At 31.6% G+C, this 22,204-nt stretch overlaps 1 pseudogene; it reads left to right on the forward strand.

The window, feature by feature from the left end:
* The first annotated feature begins 2,929 nt into the window (after window positions 1–2,929).
* LOC112481440 lies at window positions 2,930–3,048 on the forward strand (annotated as a pseudogene).
* Window positions 3,049–22,204: the final 19,156 nt, after the last annotated feature.

Here is a 22,204-nt window from a genome sequence, read left to right on the forward strand (position 1 = left end):
AGCCATAGTATAGATGGATTCAGTTTCAAGTAAGCAATGATTACTGTTTGTTGGTAAATACTTACCTGAATCTTAACATGTTGAAAGATACTTTATCAGGCTGAAAATAATTTCCCTTAGATTGATTATAGATACTTGATTACATGCACACACACACACACACACACACACACACACACCATGATATATCATATATGAAACAACAAATAGTGCACATTCAACCAAATATTACTTTTCTATTAGTATGCATTGTTGACTGATCCCAAATATAAAATACTTTTTGAATTTGTTACTCCCTATTTTCTTAGTAGCTTGCATCTCTAGCTCTCTATAAGACTTCTATAACCTGTATTGGGAGAAATACTAACTTTTCTGTGTCCCCGTACCACTCACAGTCCATGTGAATTATAACACACATCATTATTATAACACACATAATACACATATAACACACTGCATAAGGATCTTTGTTTTTATTTATATAACTACACTACATTTTACCAAGCACTTAAAAAATTAATGAATATTTTGATTTCTATTTCTATAAAAGTTTTGAGCCAATACCATTCTATTATTTTTTTAAATATTCAGTCTAACTATAGATGATGTTTTACTTTTTTTATAATACATACTAAGCTGTTGATAAATAGTCAGCTCATGTCTTTCCTTTTCTATAGCTTTCTATTGCAACGGATCTCATGTGGGAACATATCGTATGGGTATCTGAGTATTATAATTTCCTGAGTAAGGTCATAGTACTAAACTATTTCCTTATAAACTGTAAACTTTATGCTGTGATCTCCATACACAAATTTTATTAAGACTTTCTAAATATTAGGTCATCTATACACATTTGGATTTTCTTCAGTTAATGTTTTGCATTAAGATGATAGCAAAAATCACAAATTAAGTTTAAATTAATCTTAATTTTCTTTAAAAATAGACAAATTTTATTCAAAATTATTTAGTTATTTCAAGATTCCTGGAATAGAGTGGTCATAAATATACCACTGAAAATTTAAGTTTAAAAATAAACTTTTATTTTTCCCATATGCTTTCTAAATGAAAGTAGTATGGCTACAGACCAATCTCTCTCTGAAGAGGGTGGAAATAAGAATTAAAGAATCTAAGCAATTTCCACTTTTTAAATTTTTGGTAATATTAATGAATTTAAATAAAAGAATAAAGCGAAGAATAAAGAAATTAAAAAGAAAGTTTAAATAAGTTACCTAAGGTAACATTGCAGGTAAGTATCAAACCTGGGATTTGACAGGAAGTAGTCTGGCTTTGAGGATTCCTTTACTAACTGTTAAACCTTAACATTACATCAACATTTTTTTTTTTGACAAATATCTACCAGGTTGAAAAATCATAATGTTATATTAATTTACTTTTCCTAAGAGATATATAAATTCTTCTCCAACTTTGTATAATGTACTGCATAGAGGGTTAGCACCTTTTGCAAACTAACACCTGTAGCAGGAAACATTGCATAATATACAAGGAAAATTGGAGATTTTGCATATATACAAAATACTATAAATATAAATGTGTAGATTATGGACAGGAGCCTAGAGAAGCTTTGTTTAAAGCTGTGACACAGTATGGGAGTAGTTCAGATGACATAACACTGTAAATATTTTCTTCAGTTTCACTGACATATCGAATCCTCATGTAAAACTGGTCTTCAGATGACCGTTGGAATCACTCCAGCATTATTAATTCCTACCATATGAAAAAATAGATTTAAAAAAAGAAAACTGTAAACTTATGTCGAATGCGTATTTGTTTATTTTCACTCTGCTCTGTATTACTATTATTAGCAAGCATGTGTATACACTAAACTTGGATGTTTATATTTTCCAAAAAACAAGCTCTGTCTTTCAGGCTAAAGTACTTGGGTAAAGATATAATAGCTAGCTTAAAACTCAAACCAACATGAATAGAGCCTACTCAGTGGTCATATTTAAGTATAAAATGATAAAAATACCCACAGGGTTTAACATTCCATATACAATTTTCTCAGATGATCAGGTCAGACAGTTTCCCACAAGATTACTTGTCTGCACTGGTAAGGGGTATTGATAGAAAAATTATTGTGCCTAATTTAAGGCTATCTTATTATGGAGAAATCTAGTTTCTTAATATATTTTAAATTTTTCTGGATAATGTTTTCCCAAATCGCTTAGGAAGTTTAATGATAACTGACGTTGAGTTGTACTATAATAAAATTATGCATTTTAAAATCTGTTTATATTTTAAATAAATAATATAAGGCCAGGATGTTCATTGTGACCTAAATCTTTCATAGTCTTTACCAAAAATCTATCCAAATCAGATAATACAGTGTAAACTGAGCTGGCTCATAATAACTGATAAAATAAAGACATATATTTAGAATTAATTGAGAGAGAACAAAATGCCTAAAGTTATATAAAATGTGTCATTTTTTTGAAAATATGCATTTATACATATATTTTTATTTAAATACCAATATTTAATCTTTAGTCACCCTGAAGTTGGGTTTTCCAGTATCCCTGGCCTTTATCTTGTACTTAATTATGGGGAATATTTCAAATCAGGCAAAGCTCCTCTTTAGGGAATTGCATTCTGAGCTACACTTTCATATATCAGGGTCACCATCTAATGACTCGTATAATCATCACCACTCCCTCTTCCACCTCACCTCTTACTTCCATGAGCTAGATACGTCATATTAGTCTCACTTGTATTTTCATTATTTTTACAAACAGTTGAATAATTATAAATGTGTTTGGTGTAGAATAAGGAAAGGTTATATAATTTGTTGTATCTCCCCATAAATAGTCTAGTCTAGTGATGTGATAATGTCTATACATTTCTACAGTAAATAAAAAATATATATAGTTAGAATTTAAAAAGCTCAATTGTCATGAATTAAGAAGGATGAGTCTACGGCCATGCCACCCTGAGCAAGCTCAATCCCATCTGGTCTCGGAAGCTAAGCAGGGTTAGGCCTGGTTAGTACTTGGATGAGAGACTACCTAGGAAGACCAGGTGCTGTAGGTATAAAAAAAATAAAAAATAAGAGAATGTGAGCTGACAAGATCTTTGCAATTTGTGAGGTCAACCAAGGGTTGCCTCGTCTTAAAAAAAAAAAAAAAAGAATGAATTACTTCTTAGTATGTACAATTGTACAATGTATTCCTCATAATAATTATGAAACTTTTAATAGAAGGATATTGAGTTAGAAAGGAGGACACCAACAGTAAATATCAATAATACTATGTATGAAAATGATCAAGTCTTTCTAGACTATATTTTTGTCAAGTTAAAACAATATAGTGACGTTTTGTAGTTATTTTCAACTTTAGAATATATTTTCAATTTAGATTTAAAATACAAAGGGGAAATAACCATCAACTTAGATGTAAAAGATGCTTAATTTCTGTGACATTATAAAACAATTTATATAAGATAAACTAGGGGTTGGAAAACAAACATCAAAATTTATCACATCCTTTAAGTGTCAATAATTTTAAAATAAAAGAACAATCAAACACCACAACCAAATGACTTGGATTGATACAGAGATTTTATAAAATTTTATTTAAAAAGAAATAATGTATAAGTTTTAATATATACCTGTCAAAGTGTAATATTATATAAGGAAAGAGAAACAACAATTAGGCCTTAATTTAATACTAATGTGGCTATTTCTTTTCCTTGTCATAGGGAAGAGGACAGGACTGGGTAGTGCTTGAACGGTCGTTTTTCAAGCTATGCATTAGAAGAGGCTTGCACTATTGCTTCTTGCATCTCATTGGCCAGAACTTAGTCACACTAAGGAACAGATGAGCCAGAAAGTGTAGCATGAAAGTAGTACATAGCTAAAACTTGACTGTATTAAGTTTAAAAAACGGAAGCTCAAATATTGCTGAGCAGGTATCTGATTTGCCAAAGAAGCTGAGATAAAATTTTATATGTGTAATCCCAAGTATTTTCTATTTAACCTTAATTTCATACTAACTCCACATATTTCTTTGAATGAATCACGTCCAATTCAAATTGTCCTTATATCGTTTATGATATATTATTTAATATTAATTTTCAATGAGCCTGTTAAATTTTGAGCACAAGATTAATATTTTATAAATATTTCACAGTTACTAAAACTGCAGAAGATAGATGCCTAATTAAACTGTGTTCAGAGAATGAATAACCCTTTGCTACGGTGATCTCATTATTCAGTACATTTTTGTTGTTCACTGATAATTGGAAGGTGAAGAAAAAAACCATGCTTACAACATATTTGTGCTCACTTTGCACATTCTATCAGGTAAAAATGTTTTGTTGAATTTTCATACAAAGTATATGTTAGCCATTTATAATACTTTGAAGAATTGTTACTGTTATTATGTAAATTGCTTGAGGATTGTTAATTTCATATTGCCTGCCTAATGTTTTTTTTGGCTATAAATTAGTTTGCTATTTCAGAAACAAGAGAAATTATTTTTGTATAGTTATACATATATCAGATGGCAAAATTTAGTTTTGTTTCTTATTTCCTTTAATTTCTGTACTTTCCAAACATTATTTGTAGATGATTTATTTTTTGGCTGAATTATGTTTTGATGCTCAGTATACATGGTTCTTAATGCTGGCTACATATCAGTTTCACTTGGAATAATTTTTTTACCAATTTGTTTAAAAAGACTTTGGTTTATCACCCCTGAGGATTCAGATTTCATATTTTGAGGCTAGCAAATGAGGAACATGATTTTTAGGCACACTCAAGGTTGATCTTTCTTTAGAATCAAACTCAAAAACAACTTCTTAGAAATGAGGCAGGCTGGAATAATGGTTACTATGTCAGGTTCTGAAATCAGAAACAGAGGAAAAAAGTAACAATTACACAACTTATTGACTATAGATTTAGAGGTAGTTATTTAACCTGATAGTCCTTATTGTGACACCAGATACTTAGTAAGCAAAACAACAAATATTAGCTGCATTATTATTATTGTTATTATTTATTAGAGATGTTTTTCATAGTATACTCTTTCTCTAATTCCTTCCATTTGATACTATCTCCCTCACTTTTAAAAAATATAGTTATAAAAATTTTTATTCTACCTCAATTTTTGTTATTAAAATAATATTCTGTTGTGGAGAAGATGGTGAACTTCTAGGACATCTATTTTAGTCATTTATTCAAAAGTATTCCTTTTATGTTCTAGGCATTCCATCCTAGCATTGGGCTTACATCCAAGACCAAAACAGGGATAAAAAAAATATCAGTTCTCATGTAATTTATATGTAACTGGGTGGTGGACAAAAATAATCCAAATAAAGAAATTTTGATGATAAGAGCTATATGACAAAGCAGAAAAGGGAGACAGGATATGAGTGGCAATCAATTATAATATTCACAGTCTCAGAAGACCTCACCATAAAGATGAAAGTTGAACAAAAACCTGAAAAAGTCATCTGAGTGAGACATGTAGATATCTGGCAAAGTCCCTGACAAAGTCCCTGAGTCAGGAACAAGGCTACTGTTGGAGAACAGGCAAAGAGGCCAATCAGTTTGAAGCGTAGTGCATGAGGGGGAAGTTAGAGGAAGTAATGTCAAAATAAAATCAGGAACGACTTGTAAATGATTATAACAATTTTAATCTCTGAAAAAAATTATGAAGAGAATTCACCTAGTAGGATCAATTAGGATTCTCTCTTGTGAATAGATTAAAAAATGAAAACAGGAAGACCTCTTAGAAAACTAAAACAACAATGCAGGCAAGAATTAATTATAGCTTTGACAAAGGCAATAGTAAAGGAAATAATGAGAATTAGTCCATTTATGAAAACATTTTGAAGATAGACCAAACTTTTTGTTTATGAATCAGATGTTAAAATGTAAGGGAGAGAGAGAAGTTGAATATCTCAAGAGTTAAAGCTTTATTCTCAAGATATAAAATTGTTTTAGATTCCCAGATGAGAATCATTTAGAATAATTAGATTTCTGTTGATAAAGGATGGGAAAATATTCAATCCGTTTATTCAAACCATTGGAAATGCATAATGAAATAGTTTATATGCTAGTATGTATTCACTGGCTTGTCATTAAATTTAGAAATTCATATACTACAAAAGCATCAGATTTTCATAAAAGGTTGATCAACATTCTCTGTCTAGGTAGTATCAATAATTTTTATGACATTAAATGTCAACTGTATGTTTTCAACTCTCAGATTTGCATACCTAACCTAACACTTTCTCCAAGCCCCAAACTGGGGAATCATTCTCAATTCCTTTATGTTTCATACAAAAATATAGGTCATATTTTGAAGATAGCTTCAAAACATCTTCTCCATACCTACTGCCATCTTCCTTGAACAATATTCTGTTGTACTCTCTGCATAACAGTGTGATTGTTTCCATAATGTACCCCGTCTTCATTCCTTCTCCATAGCAGCCAGAATGATTCTTTTAAAAATATAAATAAACATAGACACAGACAACAGTTTAGTGGTTACCAAGGGAAAAAGTGGATGAGGAATATAGATAAGAGTAAAGGGAGTCAAAGATATGGTTACAGGATATTTAACTTTGAGTGGTGAACACACAATGCAATAAAAAGATAATATATTATTGAATTGTACACTTGAAACCTATATAATTTTATTAACCAATGTCACTTCAATAAGTTTAATTTTAAAAGTTTGAGTAAAAAAAATGTTTTCTCAAAAAATGTAAATAAAATCCTATCCCTTCTTAAAATGTGTATAACTTCCCTTTCAACCTGAATTAAATCTAATATATCATAACAAACTATAAAATATGCATTTCCCTCTTCTCCAAATAAAAAAAAATGATCTTATCACCCTCCTCTCTCACTTCTCTGATATATTTTTTTCAATTTCTATAGCATAGAAATGCCATTCTGCTTTAGTGAGTTTTCGCTAAGTGATGTTGCTTATACCTAGACTTTTCTACAGTGTCCATTAAGTAGGTGTAAAAATTTTTTTAATCTATAGACCACAATTAAAAGCTTATTTTTTAAAAGACACCTTTTATGACCAGCTAGTCTAAATAATAACTCCCTCCTCTTCCTCCTTTTAGTTTTCCAGTATTCAGGTTTATCACACTTCTGGGCTAAAAAAAGATGATACTACACCATTCCTTGAGTACTTACTCCTATGAAGGTATCGTTATCTTTAGGGTACCAGCCTAATGCTAAGGTAGATCTGAGCTGAGATGAGGTGTGTATTTATTACAAAAGTTTAATTTAACAAAAAGTTAATCTTAGTGTTTTTCCTGAAATTTGATTCTGACATTTCTGAATTATTATTATTTTGATATGTGGACAAATACATTTGTTATTTTAAAACTGCTAGTGGACTTCTTGTACTAAAAGATAAACTCTAAATTTGTCTTTAGGAAAATATGACACTTTGAGGGATTGGATTAAACAAAACAGATAATGAGAAATAAGCAAAACTTTTATGAATCTTTTTGAAATGAGAACTAAACATCATTTTCTGGATCCAAAAATATCCAATTAATGAGAATATAAGAAAAAAACGTTTATTTTTAGGAGACAAGCTCATCAGAGATTGTGGTCGTTAAATGGTGAGTTTGGATTGTGGGATTAGGGAGAGATCAGTTTTTCCCCCCCTCTTCTTGGTGTTCATAGAATTTGAGGCCAACATTTTAGATAGGAAGAATATAGGTAAGAACAATATTAGCAGCAAAGGTTAAGGTGATAGGAGAGTGGAGGAAATTCTAGAGAGGTATTTGACCTATGTGACAGGTATCAGTCAGAATTATAACTGCATTAATCATTTTTTATCACCATGTGTTAATTCTGTTATCACCAAATTTCAGTGAAGTTTTGAAAATGTCAAAATTTTATATAAAATGTGCCTTGGAGATTTAATGGATGCCTATGAATACTGGAAAGGCTTTAGGGGAGATAAAACAGCTTATAAATTGACAATCCTGTGATCTTTACAAAATACACAGAGGAGTTGCAGGCATCAAGTGACTGTTCACTACCTAAGATGACTGTCAGAGCAGAACACCTTTGTGAGATATGTAAGCATCGCTTAAAGAAGCCTGCATATACATGAATAAGTTAATTGGGAGAAGATTTGAATTCTGAGATCAAGAAAGATGAATAACAGACTAATATTACTTAGGTAATTTTAAAAGAAAACTTAAACTCTAGAGTAATTAGAGACCAGTAGCTCAAAGAAGGAATTGCATACTTAATTTCTATTCCATAGGAAAAGGACTATTAATTCAATATTTTTCGGTTCCTTTGTTCTTATTTCTTCTTATATTATTTTGTTAAAACATGAGAATATGTGTTAAAATGTCATACACCAATTGCATTTCTTAAATTTTCACTTTCAGCACAGTTCTTTGCCCAATATCTTAGTGCTCTTCTTTAGGATAATCCTAATAGACTGAAGTTTTATTATCTCCTCTTCCTACTATTTGGCCCTGTGTCATTTTAACAAAATAGTATATATGAAAAATAATCCCTTGCAAAAACTGAGCACCCACATTTCTAACATTTGACTGTTAGAACTCACCTTAAATGATGTGGATCATTTATCTACTTGCCTAATTTCAATGCAACCCAATTATGGACATTAAGAAGAAAATAATGACAACTTTTAAGAAGGAGAATAGAGTAGGGATTTCTGGCTACTCCACGGAGCCCTTAAATTTCTACAGTTTTATATGAGACAAATATAGATCTCTGTTTTAAGAAATACACAGTTTAAAACAGCCAGAGTTTCTTCCCCATCTACTTAAAGACACCATTTTCCCCTGATGGAGAGGGTGTATAGGGCATTGAACACTATTCTCAGCATGACTCCATTAATTGTGTAGTAACAAGTCATTAATCCAGATTCTAATGTTAGAATGTATACCAACTTCTTTTTCATAGCAATAAAGTTTAATTTTCTACATTGACAATTTGGTGGAAATTTGTGAGTCTATCATTAGATAGATATCTTGTGAGAAAAAATGTAGACTACAATCCTACAGCTCCCTGAATTTATTCAGTTGTGCTAATTCTACATGCAACTACTATATTATTATCCTCATAGAGAAAATAATTTCCGGTTGATTTCTTAGATTTTTATCATATAGAGTGTAAATTAAAAACAAGATTATTGTCATATATACGACCCGATACATGGCCTGTTATATGTAATTTCCAAAAGCCAAAGCCATTAAGAAAAGAGAAAAATATAAATTGTGTACAAAAATGAGAAAATATAAGGAAAATAAGTTAATGTCATTTGATATTTCATGGATTGTTTGTTTTAAGGTTTTATTTATTTTTCTCCATTATGTTTACTAATTGAAGTATGTGTTTATAGTTTAATCTAAGTATAATATTTTGAGTTGGAAATTGGCCTTAGTGTGCTTTTACATATCACAGAATCTTGTTAAAATTTGGGGTTCACCAGCTTTAGATTGACTTTATCTTTGAAAATAACATTCAAATAATCAAAATTTTTGCTGTGAGTGTGTCATATATGTAGAAGAGTGCCAAAAAGCAGTTTATTTAAAATTTATATAAATTTTGGATTCCTAGCTGAACCCTGCTTATAAAAGTGATTTACTGGTCTACATTATGTGCCTATTTTTGCACAGGCTAATAAAGCAAAGAGGGGAGGATTCATTAGAGAGAGCTATTTCACTTGGTAAGAATATATGATATTCCTGAGGTCCAAGTGTACAGAAAGGGAGAAGGTTAAGCTTAAGCTTTCTTCCCAGCACAGATGACATCTTCCATAAGTAAATCACATGAATCAGAAAATTGTCATAGAAAAGATCGTACCAGAGGACATCTTTCTACAGTGAGAAGCCCCATTGCTGAGGAAGTCACATGTCCTTGAAATACCCTTGAAAGGACAAGAATTTAAGCCTGGACAGTCAGGCAAAGAATGTAGTAACACCGGCTTAACTAGGGGACTCCCTCTTTTCTTCTCCCCTCCCCCGCCCTGCTATTTTCTTTCTCCCTCCTCTTCAACACTATGAATTGAAGACCCAAAAGAGAAAGAATGATTAAGGTGAAGAAGATTTAAAAAGCAGGATATATTCTCTCCTTATACCCAGTCATTAATAACAGAATAGTCTGCCACTGAGAGTATAAGAAAAATATATGACTGAAGTTTAAATAAAATTAAATTGGATCATTCTATTTTATATGTATAATTGGAAAGTAACAAATGAGATGGGCCCATATACTGATATGGGACTTGAAAAGCATAGTTGAAGACTGTGATGAAGAACGTTATAATTATTTCACCTTGATACTCTACTGAATTTAGATTTTCTAATAAATCAGTTTTATTTATAAGGCTTCATAAAGAGGTATAGAAAGTCAAATTTTTCAAAGGCAACAAAACTTATAACAAGCACCTGAAGAAGTAGGGATGATGACATTCAGATAATAAGTATAGAAATACAACTTGAATAGGAGGAATATTTTTAATGAAAAAACAATTTAAAAATAAAAGATTATGAGATTGTGAGCAAAATAAAAAAAAATTACCTGGATTAGAATTGCAGTGCAACAGATAAAGTCAACATGTACTTGAAGTATGATACCAATAATTACAGTAGGTGTAGTACACCAATTATAACATATTTTACTGAGGGAAAGCATTGGAAAAATTCTAATAAATTTTAATACACAAAGCCACTATTTCCTTAGAGGCCAGTGATATCTTGAGAAGTAGATTCTCATTGCCTTCTTACATTTTTATAATAGTATAAAGAAAATTGTATTTCTGTATCAGGCAGCCACTAGCTGTTCTTTTATTAAAAATTTATTTATTTAAATTAGTTTCAAGTATACGGTACATTGGTTAGACATCTACATAGTTCATAAAATGATTCCTCCAATTGCGCTCTCCCTCCCTGGCCCTCCACCTAGCCATCGTATTAATGCTAACTTCATTTCCTATGCCGTGCTACTCGTCCCTGTGACCAACTCTCAACCACTAATTTGTATTTCTTTAACCCTTCACTCCATTCTCCCAGCCCCCAAAGACCCTCCCCTCTGTCCATCACCAAATTGTCTACTATAGGTATTTATCTCTGTTTGACTTATTTCACTCAGCATAATAACCTCTAGGTCCATTCCTGTCATTGAAAATGGTAGGATTTCATATTTTTTAATGGCTGAGTAATATTCCATTGAATATATGAACCATAATTTCTTTATCCAATCATCTGTGGATGGACATTTAGGTTGCTTCCATATCTTACCTGCTGTAAATTGCACTGCCATGAATATTGGGGTGCATAGATCTTTACGAATTACTGTTTTGGTTTTCTTTGGATAAAAACCTAGAAGTGTAATTGCTGGGTCAAAGGTATATCCATCTTTAAAATTTTGAGAAACCTCCGTACTGTTTTCCATAGAAGTTGTACAAATTTGCAATCTTACCAACACTGTATTCCAGTTGCTGTTCTTAACTGGATGGTAATGGGCAACGTCAACCCAAGGAGCAGCTGTAGATTGTCATGCACTATTCACACTTAAAGTATTAGTAAGACTGGATTATCTTTATAAATTCTTTCAGTATTTGACTTTTTCTTACAGAATTGAATTAATTAACATTGTTGTAATTAATATTATAAACTTTAAGTTTAAAGAGTTAACTCTTCATTATTAGTTGAGATTAACTATAGTTCCTTAGTTCACAGTTAACAGGTGCCCAAAGTATGTACAGTAGTGAGTCACCTGAGTAGATTACTACTTTTGGCATTTGACTTTCAAGACAATTACAGCTTCTTTAATAACTTTTGAAATATAAGAAACTTAATACCCTTTCCAAAATTCTTTATTAATAAAATTAATTTCAAGTATACTACCTCATGAAGACCAATTAGCCTTCTTTCTGTGTCAAGAAATAATAATATGGTGTGTCTGTCACCAAATGAGCATTAAAGACTTAAAATGCTTGTCAAACATTATGTTCCTCTCATCTGGTTAGATATTGCTGAACAATCAGCATTATTAGATGATCAAAGATCATTTCTCTTGTATTAGCATTAATCTGGGATAACATTCATGACTGACAGGCTTATAATTGCTATGCATGTTCTCATTTTGCTTCCTACAAACAGAATCACATCACTGCATTATAGATATTGGGCATATCAGTTACTTTGTCGACTTTGTCAAATATCACGTATAAGATATCTGCAGCCAATTTCCTTGTAATCCCCGGGATGCACCCCATCTGGCCTTCCATATTTTTAGACACACAATATTGTAATTTCAAATCCCTCTTCTTACATATCAGTGTCTATAACAGACATATGCTACTATTCTTTTCCTTTTGCATCGCTTGTTTGAGTATTTAGTAAAGCTTTATGTATTATTTTCTCAGAATTAAAATAATGTTATATATCACTATATGTGTTAAAAAGTATAATTTCCACATGAGATATTTTAAATGTTATCTAAGCATGAACATTTTGTACTGAATCTAGGGCTTATTCTTCCCCAGTTTTCTTATCTGTTCTACATTTCTTAGCAAAGAGGTAAACTTAAGACAATATTCCAACAATATGCTAGACTGTAATGAGCACATAACATGAGAGATTCTGTGTGAGTTTAATTGGTCAAGTTTTCTCATATTATCACCATAACATACTGTTGGGATAAACAAACAAACAAACAAACAAACAAAAACACATACAGGACATCTCCCAAAGCCAAAATAATATATAGCTGAAAAGTAAAAATATCAATCCTGTCTATATTATTATATTTGTTGAGTGTCAAGTCTTAATCTTAAATATCATGAAATAATTGGATTGGATCTATGTGAAGATTGTGCAGCACCAAATAAAACATTCTAAACTACCCAATTTATATTTCTTAATAGAAGACTGAAGAATAGTAATAATAAATAAAAGGTTAGAATTCTGAATCCTATGATAGTGCAATTTAGGCATATTCTTAAATCTTTGGATGTAGAGTCATAAATAAACCATTTCTAATATTTAGAGATGATTTCTTATTTAGTATAAAACAAATGTCATTACTCCAGAAATTTTGACTCCAGTGCTAGAAAATATGTATGATTGAAACATTGAACAAGGAAACTATAGGAAATAAAACAATGTAGTAAGAATACTAGGGAACACAAATAGTTAAGATATAGGTAAAATAAAATAAATATCACAATCATTAAATTGAAATTGTTCTCAAAACTGAAGTTGGAATAGAGGTAGCTTAAAGGATTTAAAATAATTTTAAATATGCTCTTACTATTTAAAAAAAAAAAACATTAAAATTAATTTTGCAACTCAGAGCTCATCCAGACAGAAAAAGGCTTTCTCGTCTAATGACTGACTATGAAAAAAATATTTTGAACATATCCATCAGGGCCCAAAAAGAACAAATTGTACACTCAATCTGGATTTTGATGGAAGTTTAATGAAGGAACTAATTACAAAAAAAATGGGCAGAATTTAGGGAATCCAAAAAGATTAAGTGCAGCCAAGAACTGTGCAGACATGAAGGGGAGAGAGTGATAACCTATAGAGAGTAGCTGTAATGAGAGGGCCCTTTGGAAGCTAGACCTTTGGGAAAGGTCGCAGTCACCCACAGACACTCTGCAGTGAGTAAGGCAGGTAATTATCCCAAACTTCCTCTTTTCTATCTTGAAATCTCATGCAAGTGCATTAACCCAAATTGCTTATAATTCCAAGGCTAAGGGAGACTATTGACATAAGTCCATAAAGAGTATTCGGTCAGAACACACAACAGGGTAGAGAACAGATATGGTGAAACACATCAAAGATTTTTAAACAAAGATAAAGAAATATCATTTACTATACCATTTGCATGAAAGATGAAACTAGGACATCTTTTGAGCAAGAATAGGATGCAGCTTGAAATGAAGTTCACGCCTGGGAATATTTATAGAGATCAGAAATGTTGAGTTTATATCTAAGTCACATAATAAAACCCTCTTGGGGAAGGGTAAATGCTGTGGTTACTTTGGGGAGATGTGATGGTTTCTCTTATCTCCACCAAAATTTGCTTCAAATGCTTCATTTGATGATAACACATGCACAGACACACACACACACTCACACACACACACACACACACACACACACACACCCCAAGAGGATAGGAAGAACTTGTTATCCATATAATAAGGCTTTCTGAAGAGAGCAAGCAGGCTTTCTAGCAAGTCCAAAAATGACTTTCTCTGGAGAGTAGGTGACTGGTTTGGAGTTTTACGATGGGTAGGACATGGGACTGGAGTGAATGTTCCCATGCACATGGCCCTGGTTTGCATTAGTTTGAACATCCTGATGGCATCAAAGGACAGAGAACCCAAACTTTCTTATCATCTTGCCTAAAATGAAGCAGAGGAGTAGAGGGAGTGGTGGGGCTTGAAAACTGTCAGCAGTCAAATGACAAAAATGGAGTCAGACTCTATTTAAAAATGTGAAAAAAGAATGTAAATAATATATAGGGAAACACTTATCCTCCTCAGTAATTAAAACGTATTTAAATATATTTTAGAACACAGAGTCTATTCCTTTTTCCTAATTTACCTCTCACTGCTCATCAGCTAACTTACTATTTGGTTTGCTTACTTACCTTTTCTAAATCTTGCTTTACAACTTAAAATACTTAAGATACTTAAGTAAATGCTCTGTACCTGTTCATCAGCACTTGTATTACTAGCATCTCTGTAGTGTCAGAAGGGGAAGTATAAATAGTCAACAAATGAAAAATTGATGATATAATTACCTCTCATACTATTACATAATTATCTGGATATGTGTATAAGCATCTTTAAAGGCATTTTTCCCCCTCAAATCATTAACAGTTGTTATTTTTGAAGAAGGCATTTATTCTACATGTTTTGACCTTGATTGATTTCTACTGAAATATTTATTCATGTTTTACTTTTGTAATTTAAAGTTTATTTTTTTTAATTTGAGGAGTTGCTAAATTAAATGTTCAATATTTATATACAAATGAATTTGCTAGTTGTTTTATTGCTGTTAACTTATAAATAAGCAGTGCACTACTAACAGGCTTAAATATGTAATGGAATGAATAATTCTGTAGGCAGATTTATTTAGCTATCCGGATATATCGCTCTTTTTAAGCCTGTTTAAATGTCATCATGTTGTCAAACAGGAGCAATGGTTCTCTGGGAAAAAGATGAAAAACAGTTTCTACTTAAATATAAAAATGTGCCTTAGTCAAGCACTAACTGCCTTAGTAGATTACAAAAGATTTCTGAATTATTATAAAAGATATACTAAGGTAAGAAAAAACCAGTATGTTTGTCCCTGATTAAAATGATAAACAGATATATTAAAATCAGGTTTGTTTCAGTGGGTTAATGAGAATCATTAAAATTATAGTATTATTATTCAAATATAATAAAAGCTTTAAATAATATGTCTGTGCGGATGTTCTTCCTTAAGCACCATTATTTTAAAGAAAGCGTTTGAAAAGCTTTCTAGTAGCAGAGTTCAATTAGCAAGTTTCTTAATTAAATATTTAAATCGTGTAATAATATGGATCTTATATTTAATTTTAGGTTACATTTTTAAAATAGTATAAATATGAAATATAATACTATGTACAGTTGAATTATTAAATAATTAGGAAAAATAATTTTAAGTTAAAATATAATCACATCTTTTTGTCTCTGTGTTAACCTGTACTGAAGACTGGGTAATACAGACTATGTATCATCAAACATTAGTAAAAAATGTAGTATATTTTAAGTTGTAAAGACTTGTGGTAATGTAGCAGCTTTTAAAAAAATAGCGTTTTACTCTCAGCTACAAACATATTTAATAAATTTGAGTGTACGTTTCTGTATTTCCATTTTGTTTTATCTAAAGTTAAGTAACTCCAAACTCCATAGAAGATCTTTAAACAGTTGGCACATTCCATAGTGCTTGACGTAACTGAAGAGAAAGATAATATACAGCAGTTTAAAGTAGTCTCAAGATCGGCGTTTACTTTCATTATTTCATTTGACAAGTAACCAATACGTATTAGAATGTTTAACTTTGTGGTACATTTTTGTGCCTGTGCTTCTTTATATATGATGTGATTATAGTATAATGTACTTTAAATGTAAATGTGTAATATCAATTTTATTAAAACAGAGCTAGAGAGGAGAAATATTTAAATAACATGAACTAATTTGTGTCCTGTTCATTATAATAGCTGTTGGTCCCTCTGTCAATGAAAAACATAAATGTGTTTCCTTAGTCAACATTAATCCCAATAACCTCTCTCCTACAGTGGGTGTCTTGACAAACTACATGCAAGTCCAAGAGTTAATCCTAACATTCAGTGTTCACACAACTTGAATTTAATATCAGGACATGTACTTCTCCTGATGCATAACCCAAGAAATAGAGGAAAAATGGCTGTGTTGACATTAGCGAAGAGAATACATGCACCCCTACACACATACACGTATTTATGCATGTACTTAATGGATGCTTTAAGAAATTTTCAAACTAAATTTGAAAAAAGATAATGTTTTAATCATAGATTTAAAACTTCCATGTGTATATCAATTGCAGTAATCCTATTTTCTAAGGAAAAATATACAATTAGATGTTCTAAATTAAAATTATTTTAAATCAGAACTCTCTAGAAACATCATCATTAAATATTTAATTAAAAAAATTATTTCTAATGGTGAATATGTGCTTATATTGAGGTGAAGAATAAAGATGGGACATCCATAAACTAAAATAATAATAGAGCCCTATTGCATTTAAGTTATAAGTTCAAAGATAGACATGAAATTAATATGAGGTATGGTTCTCACTTGCTTCTAATCAAAATGACTCAAGTTCAGAAATTTATTTTTAAAAATAAGATGTTTATTTTTTAAGTATTATCAAAATGTATGTTTCCTGTTGATTCTACTTCTGCTGTTCTCTGGCTTACTAAAGTAAATGCATAGTGGCAATTCATATATTTTCTTCCTATATTTGTGACTTGAACAAATCTCAGATTTTAGAATAAGGAAAAAAAAAAAAACAGAATTAGACCAAAATTTTTGCATGTGTTTTGACACTTTTAAATGCCATTTAATAATTACAATGTGACATATACTTTTGAGCAAAACATTTCAAAGGTGAATTTTTTAAACTTTAATGCAGATTTAACAGTATATCTGCATTGCCATACTTGACTTCAAATGAGAAGATGCAGCAACAGCAGAGCTAGAATGGATTTTCTTTGTATATGATTCTCTATGATTAAATTCTCATTTTTCTGGTCAATGACTCATGTTATAAGGTCTGAAAACATTATAATGAATGCTATTAAGGAGAGTAGTGAAAATTATGTGTACTTTTTTTCAAAGTCATGTGCTCTATCAAGTCACCAGAATCAACAAAATTTTTATCATAGTTGTACTCTAAGGCTAGTGGAAGTGGGGGTGAGTTATGTTAAAATATTAATCACAAGAACTTTTGAATGTGACCTTACTTGGAAAATGAGTCTTAGAGTTGGAATGAAAATATAAATTAAGATGAGGTCATACTGAAGTAGGGTGGGCCTTTAATTTGATAAGACTGATATCTCAAGAAAAGAAACATAGAGACAGACAGGTACAGAAAGGAGAAAACCACGTGAAGACACAGACATAGGGAGGGAAGAGGATCATGTGAATAATAAAAGGGATTAGAATTATGTAGTTCTAAATAAAGAAATGCTAAGAATTTCCAATAACCAACAGAAGCTAGGAGAGAGAGTATGGCCCTGACACCATATTGATTTCAGACTTCTAGCCTCTAGAACTGTAGAAGGATGATTTTCTGTTGTTTTAAGCCCCCCAGTTTGTGGTAATTTGTTAGAGCAGCCCTAGGAAATAAATGTAGGATGCCAGTATCATCCAAATCAAAGTCAGTCTCCAAGGTTGCATATCCTGATACTTCTAATATGAGTTAAGTACACCAGTCTATCCATAATATGATGTCAAAGCAGGAGTAATAAAAATAGAGATCAAGGCACCAGTCCTCTGAAAATGTGTGCCAGTTGTAAAAGGGAGGATCTTGGCCTTTCCTCCTCAAATTCCTACCCTTGACTACCAAATACCTGTAAGTTCAGACAAGTCAGAGGGAAATGTGGCTATTTGCCATTTTTAAGTACTTAAATATAGCTGAGTCAGCCTGCTCTATAGGACTCTTCTTGGAAAAGAAGGCATGGTTGGTGGTTTGAGTATAACTCCTATAGGATATTTGGGTTCCTCTTTGTGGAGTTGCTTCCTGTAAGCATGTACAGACATAAACATAAAGAAGAGGTCTATGATTTAATTGCTATGCCTGTTTTCATAGGAAGGTGCCCTATATAGGTGTGTGTTTACAGTTCAGTATTAGATAGCCCAATAACCTAATCACGCAGTGAAAACAATAATGATGGCCTACGAATCTGAGTAAAAGTATATTTTTGTCAAATTCAGGGTAGTGTGCTTTATGGCTATTAACCACATCTGAGTTCTAGTCTAGTGATTAGAACATTCAGCATTGTTGCTTAGCAGTAATTTACCATCATTATGGAAGGCAGCTTAGCATTAATTTGGATTTTCCCATGATTTTTTTCAGGGTGCAAATCTTGTAGATAAAGGCCCCACTTGTGCCAGCTGTTTGGATAAGATAGTAAGTCAACTTCTGTATATAATATGTAGACAACCACCTACCCATAAAGGTGGCTAAGGAGTGTTAGATAAGAATTCTTAATTGAAAGTACCCATTCCTACTTCATAATGGAACTCCTGAGAGCTTCTCTTACCCTAAATGTGTTTCAGAGAAGTCCCATTGCAAAATAATAATGTAAGGTTGAAAGGTCATGATTTTTTTCCCCCTGGTAAGACAATAAAATAATATGATTCCATTTGGGTCCACAAATGACCTTCATTTTTATTTTTAACAGCTGGAGAAAGCTCTCTAATCTCAGAGCTCACTAAGCCTTTAATTATCAGTGGAGCTGCCAATACCAATAGGGCCTTCTCACCAAAGTTTCAATTAAGATGTGAGAGGTGTGAGATTGGCCATGAATTTTTTAATTCTACAGTTCTTGAGAAAGTAGTTTTTTTTTGTTGTTTTTTTTTTTTTTGGTCAAGACTTATTTAATTGCTACCTTCACTGACTTTATGCTTTACTTATATGAAGGTTCACGATTTTGGCTGTTTGTCTAATGACTTGGGACAGAAGCCAGAGTAAAATATCTAGATGTAGGATATCCAATATCTATAAAATCCAATTAGCATTGAGAATTCTTCATTTTAGCTGGTGACTGAAGATCAAAAGTTTTTTCTTAATAGGCTGTAAACTATCTCTGTGTGCTTCAGAGTATATAGATCTCTAGGTAGGACTGGTAAACTAAAATCATTGATGTTGTCCTCATTCTGGTCCAATTGGATAATATTAAAAGTAATATGCAACCAAAGCACATTTTTTCAGTGTTAACTCAGCAAAATATTATCATTGTAATAAAATATTTGCATGTTACTAACATTCATGTTAAGCTACTATTCATTCAACCAACAGATGGCTATCTCTGGAGTATTCAGGAGAGTAGAAGCATATTTCATGCTTTGCAAAAGAAGGTAAGCCTGAGTTATTATAAAAGTAGTATTAGCACTATCCAAGGCTGCATACAAATCCAATATTAAGATTGAAGTATTCCAATGCTGTTATGATGTTAGGCATTTTTGAAATATAATTGGCCATTATATGTTTAAACCTCAATGGTCTACATTACCTGAAGACTCTAAGAACAGTTGGCTTCCAAGACTGGGTTATTAAATTTGAAGATATTATTGTGCAGCACTCTGGCTGGCATAAAAAAATTATAAAATGCTCAAGTAATTTGTTTTCCCCTGTTTTATGATCTACTTTCAATTTTCCAATCTTGGAAACATTTAGGAATATAAGCTTTTGGGGCCAAACTTTTGCATGACTGATCTTTATAGAGGCAAAAACAGAGGAGCCATAGAGTTTATTTCAATCAGTATGTTCATATGATGAATACTCAGAATATCCCCAGAAACCATAAAGGCTGACAAAAGAGCATCAAGTGCAGTCTAGACACAAACTACAAAATCACTGTCACGTTATATTCTCTCTTCTAAGTTTAGGGATCCTTGGGCCTTCACCTTGGTATCAAGGAATGTAGGCCCAGATCTTTTCTTTGCCTTTATTTGTCTTGTTTCCATAACTCTTTCTGCATGCATTTCATATAACAGCCACTTATCAGTCCATTAGCTAGTTAGTCTTTCTACTACCAAAGCTTTAGATCTATTCCACTTTTTTTCATCAACTCATCTGCTTGGTTGTTGATCTGAACTGTCATCTATCTAAGCTATCTGTACTTACCTCTTTAATCAGGTCAGTCCCCAGTTTTCAGCCATAAAACATATGTATTCTTGCTATTTGTTTGTTTTCCCATCCTCTCAAGAACCTGGGCTCCTTTACTCAGGCTAAGAGTAGTCTTACTATCTGAGCTTTCCATTTCAATATAAATCAATTGCTCTTTCATATTCCTTGCTGTTTGGAGATTCTGTGGCTGACAGACTCCTCTGCTGCTGCTTCATGCCTCTTGGCCTGGAATAGATATCTCCGAGGTCTCACTGCATCTTGTCCTTGCAAACTCCATAAACCACTGGAGGTTTCAGTTCCTAGACTCATAGACGTCTCCAGCCTACCTGTTCATGTTCAGGAGTAGCCCTGGTGCCATCCTGAGGGAAAGTTTCAAGTTTAACTCTGTTTCTCAAAATACACAGCATTGGATCTTAAATGTTCTCATCACAAAAAAGAAAAAAAAAATTACGTGAAGTGATAAAGGTGTTAGCCAAAGCTATAATAATGATCATACTGCAACATATAAATGCATCAAATCAACATTGAGCACCATAAACTTATACAATGTTATATGTCAATTATATTTTCATAAAAAATACAGAGCATTGTACACTATCCATTGGAGATATAGAGAGCTAGAGAGAGTGATTCTCTGACCCTTAGAAAACTTCAGAAAAAAATACAAGATCAGAAATTGTCTTGGATTCAACAAGCTGAAGTCACAGGGTAACTCAGCAGCCATAATCTAAGGAAAGATGAACGTTTGCAGGAAACGACAAGATGATACCTTTGCTTACCTAGGGCAAACATTTAAAACAATATTTTACATTGTATATGTTAAACGTTGTTTTAAATTTTCTAATTTCTAGTTTGAATTTTCCTTTCCTTATGAGCTGTTTAGAAGTGTTGCTTGTTTACTGAATATAATTTCTCTAATTTAATATGGAACTTAATTGCAGTGTGATCAGAAAATAGGTTGTGTGTAATATTAAAACCCTTTATAATTTGAGATTGCTTTATAATAAATTATGTGCTAAATTTTTATAAATGTTCTAGGCACACCTGAAAAATTCTGTGTGGTCCATACTTCTATAGCATATCATTCTGTATGTCTCCATTAGTTCAAGCTTATTAATTGAATATGTCTAATCTTATAGGTTTTGATATGTCTTTATTATTTACTGATTTCTATGCTCACAAAATCTATGCTCACAAATTTCAAATATAGGCCTTCTTATGTTAGTGATTATTCTCAGTATTTTTCCAAAACTGAAGGACATATTTATTTAAATCATATCTTAAATATACCATTTAAGTTCTTTAATTATAAACTTTAATTCTATTTATAAGCTTTGCTAATGGAAAACCTTATCTATGAAAAGAAGATGGCAAAAAAAATTAATTTATATGAGACATTTGGTTATTATAATCTTGACTCACTATTATGCAGATTATCAACAGTGCATGCCCAGTATATGTTAATTTTTCTTTCAAACATGGCTTTACTTATATGTAGATACCTGTCTAAAAATGATTAAATCATATTTATTACCATCCTAATTAATTTCCTTTCCTGATTTCTCATCTGAATAGTAAAATTAAGCCTCACTAATGAAAATCATAGTCAATGCATAGTGGTAGGTTAGAAATGTATTTTTAAATTTATTTTTATTAGAGAAAAAAACCTAAAGGCAATTTTATAGTGATTATTTTAAATGACAAATAAAAAAAATATTATTTATTGGTTTATAGGTTTAATTATAAGCCTGTCTGTTTACATTGAGTACTATTTTTATGTAAACTG

The sequence above is a fragment of the Pteropus alecto genome, unplaced genomic scaffold, assembly GCF_000325575.1.
Source record: "Pteropus alecto unplaced genomic scaffold, ASM32557v1 scaffold72, whole genome shotgun sequence".
NCBI lineage: Eukaryota > Metazoa > Chordata > Mammalia > Chiroptera > Pteropodidae > Pteropus > Pteropus alecto.